This window comes from Chrysochloris asiatica, unplaced genomic scaffold (assembly GCF_000296735.1).
Source record: "Chrysochloris asiatica unplaced genomic scaffold, ChrAsi1.0 scaffold00649, whole genome shotgun sequence".
NCBI lineage: Eukaryota > Metazoa > Chordata > Mammalia > Afrosoricida > Chrysochloridae > Chrysochloris > Chrysochloris asiatica.
The window spans coordinates 90,800-95,310 of record NW_006409167.1 but is presented as its reverse complement, the minus strand read 5'-3'; positions in this window follow the sequence as shown (position 1 = coordinate 95,310).

The window sequence follows — 4,511 nt, the reverse complement described above, 5'->3', positions numbered from 1 at the left end:
ATGCTCTCTCTTAAGCATTTACAAATCAGTTATTTTATGAAAACCTGATTATGTGAGTTATTTTATGTAGATAATTATGTTTTTGCCATTAAATACCATTGAGTAGGCTCTGACTCATAACGACCCTCTGTATGGTTTCTGAGGAGTGGCTAGTGGATTTGAACTAAAACCTTGTTGTTAGCAGTTGGTGCTTATCCTATACTGCCACACCAGTGTAATAGTAGTGATTTATGAATGAAGATTTCTGGGTTCAAATAACTCAAGTTTATAGATATTAGATTATCATAAAGCAAAACAAGTGTTACCACATATGACAGTTTTCTTGTCTCAAAGTCTCTAATAAAACCGTGAATGGCCCAACAATTGTATCTATTTTTTTTTCATATTGAACTCTGTAATTTTTGCATATTGAACTCTGTATGTATGTTGTAAATGAGAGTCCTGGTGATGCAGTGGTTAAGTGCTTGAATGCTAACCAATAGATTGGTGGTTTGAAACCACCAGCAGTTTCACAGGACAAGGATGGAGCAGTTTGCGTCTATATATTTTCTTGTAAAAGTTTTATTTTTTTCTATGCCAATGTATATTGGACTCTATTATATAATATGCATATTAACTCAAAGTGCTACATTTTGAGTTGAAGTCCTGATGTGGCACTGTTAGTTAATGCGCACGACTGAAAATTTGGTTTAAAACGCAAGGTCCGTGGTTGAAGCTCACCTATACAGGGTTGCTATGTATTGGAATTGACCCAATTGAACTTAACAAGAGCAAGAACAAACACTGTGAGTTAATATTTTGTGTAAGAAAGGAGATGATCATCTTTCTACATACTAATTGACAGTTATCCCTGCACCGTTTGTTGAACAGACTGCCCTTTCCTCAAATAATTCGTTTGACACTATTGTCAAAAAAGCAGTTGACTATAAATATAAGGATTTATTTTTGGTCTTCAAATTCTGTTCCATTGATCTGTGTATCAATCTTATGTCAGAACCCCACTGTCATTATATTTGTATCCTTACAATAAGGTTTGAAATTGTGAAATGAAAGTCTCCTTTCTTCTTTTTAAAAATGTTTTTGTCTATTCTAGATGTCTATATTTTAACTTAATATATAGGATATATTTGCTGAAATTTTGAGAAGAATTACACTGACCTATATATCAATTTAGAAGTAGAATCTTAACAATACTGAATCTTAGGATCCTCAGATGTAAGTAATGTCTCTTCATTAATTTATATATATTTTTTTTTTTCTTAGCAAAATTTAGTAATTTTTAGTTTATGAGTCCTACATAACTTTTTTGGTTAAATTTACTGTTTATATTTTTAAGGTGTCCTAGTAGTACAATGGTTAAGCACTTAAGTACTAACCAAATGGTCAGGAGTTTGTACCCACATGCCACTATGCAAAAGAAAGTCTGGCAATTTACTCCTGTAAAGACTTTAGTCTAGGAAACCCTATAGGATCGTTCTATGCTATCCTACAGACTTCTGGTGTAACATTGCAGGATAATGTGCTGGACTGCAAGATCAGTTTGAGTTGTAAGGTCGGTGGTTCAAACCCATGAGCCACTCCTCAGAAATCCCTGAACAAGGTTGCTATGACTTGGAACCGATTCAATGGCATTTGACAGCAATTCTATCCTATATAGAGTCACTATGAGTCAGAATTAAATCAATGGTACATATCTTCTCCCTTGATGGTCCTAGGGTCCTCTATTCCTGGAATGTAAGATTAACAACTCCCCCCTTTATGTTACAAAACTTCTACCTTTACAGTTGTAACAATTGCAATTAGTCATAACAATTATTCACTATTGAATCATAAGAATCTTAATTGTGATCTCCTTTCACCAGACCCATCTAGACAAGATGACAACTATTCCATGGGGGATTCTACATCCCCCTTCCCCACCCTGAAATTAAACTCCCTCTTGAAAACTTGTTAAGTCAGCCACTTCGTGCCTATATAGCTTCCCCCTCCCCCATTTTAGGTAGTTAATGTCTAAATTGCTCATCCCAGTCAACCTTGTTTACAGAGGGGATATGTTGGATATTTGATGTAAAGACACCTTCCCTCTCGGTTGGTGATCTACTACATAAGTATAGGTCAAGTTCATCAAATTGTAGCAATTTACACTTGTTTCCTTTATCAAATTTCTTTATCTTCCTGTAGTGGAGTTCTGATCATCAAGCCATCAAAACTTGCTCAAATGGGTTGTTGATAAGTGCTGCAAGTTGGTTTTGATCAATAGAGATCCTATATAGGGCTTCTGAGGAGCGACTGGTGAGCTTGAACTGCTGACCTTGCAGGTCAAATGGGAATTATCTACAAATTTGGGCATTCTTGTGAATCTCCCCTCCCTTCATATCAGCTGGACGCTTCACTCTCGACTCTAGCCCTCTGTGGCTATGTCCTTGTCCGTGGGCTTAGGAGTCCTCAGGTCTCACCACACCTCAGACCAACCAGCCCTTCCTCTTCTCTCTCTCTCAACTCCAGGTCGACGGGAGTCTATGGAACATGGTCGAATTCAGTCCAAATCTTCATTGCTGCCTTTCACCCTCTTCCATTCACCAGTAGACCAAAGTGTCACCATAAAGCTTACATGCCTGCTTTTGTGTTCCCTTTGGGTTTCAGTCTTGGAGGGGGTCTGACCTGATGGGACTTGATTACTTGCCTTGATAGTTCCCCCTGTGAACAAGAAGCCCCACCTCAGCTTTGTGGAATGTCTTGCATTTACTTTCCTTGCATGATTACATTGGCTAGAACCTACATTATGATATTGAAAAGAAGAAGCAAGAGTGGATATCTTTGTCTTATTCCAGCTTTTAAGGAGACACTCAGTTTTTACCATTAAGAAAAACATTTGATTTAAAATTTTCATAGATGTCCATTATAAGGTTGAGGAAGTTTCCTTTTATTCAAACATTGTAAAGAGTTTTTCATTTGAGTGGGTATTGGATTTTGCCAAATGCTTTTGTGCACCCATGAGGTGATTCTATGTAATTGGACATGGGCTAATAGCATAATTGTATTTGTATGCAAAACCAATCTTGCTTCCTGGATGAATCCCACTTGATCATAGCATGTTACCATTTTTTAAATATGTTCCTGGATTTGATTTGCTAATTTTTTTGAAAATTTTTACATACGTCTTCATTACAGATGTGTAGTTTTATTTTCTTCTGATGCTATTTGTTGGTTTTGGTATCTGTGTGTGTAACACCTGTCTCATAGAATGAGTTGGAAAGTGTTGTATCAAAAGAGATTGTGGAGGATTTATATTATTTCTCCTTTAAAAATGTTTGATGAAATTTACCAGTTAAGTCCACTGAACATAGGTTTTCATTTGTGGGGATATTTAAAAAATACTAACTAAATTTATTTACCTGTTAAAGTTATACTCATATTTATGTTGCTTCTTCAGTCATTTTGGTAATTTGTGACCTTCTTGGAAATTTTCAGTTTCATCTTAGTTATAAAATTTATTGGCAGACAGTTGTTCATAGCTTTCCCTTGCATTTCTTTAAATTTCTAGAAGGGCAGTCTCCTCTTTAATTTCCAATTTTATTTTTTTTTCTACAACTTGTTTGTTTTGTTTTGTTAAACAAAATATTTGTCATTTACCATATTTTATGATGTATTTTGAGGATTAATTGACTCTTTTTATAGCTTTTTCATTTTGTAGCTTAGTAATTGTCACTTGAATCTTCATTATTTCTTTTCCAATTTATTGGCTTCCTAGGGCTGCTCTAACAAATTATCATTAAGTAAATGACTTGACATAGGAGAAACTTATTACCTCAAAGTTCTGGAAGCTAGAAGTCTGAAATCAAGGACTTGGACTGGTGGTGTTCTCTTTGAAGATTTTAAGGCAAGATTAATTTTTGCCTCTTGTAATTTCTTATATTCCTTGGTGTCCATTGACTTGTAGTAGCATTACTCCAATCTTTGTCCATTAACTGTCTTTACATAGCCATCTTTCTTCAGTTTGTGTATCTCTTCTTCTGTTTTTACTGTTTTTATAAGGACAATAGTCTTATTGGGTTAGGCCAGACCTATTTCTCTATAACCAAGGATTAACTGATTACAACAACTAAGACCCTGTTTCCAAATAGGTTCACACTAGGGGTTAGAACTTCTGCATATCTTTTTGGTTAGTGTAATTCAACCCCAAACATCTTATTCCTATTATTTCTACAAAGCATTTTATGTTTGTTTAACTTACTTTTTTTCCTCCTCATATTTTGAATGGAATTGAAGAATATCTATAAGATTGAAAATTACACAAAGTAGGAACCCAGTTGAAGTAACTGCTTGGAAAGCAGCTTCCAAATAGTGTTTCTTGATCAGGAATACTCATGTATACAGAGGAAAGACACATTTACCTTGCTAAATTTTATGTGTGTTTGAAAAAGTCGTTAGACTTAGCATAAATATAAAGATTCCTTCAATTTGTGAAAAAGTAGAAGGTGAATGTATTTGTCTGATCAAAGATACTCTTA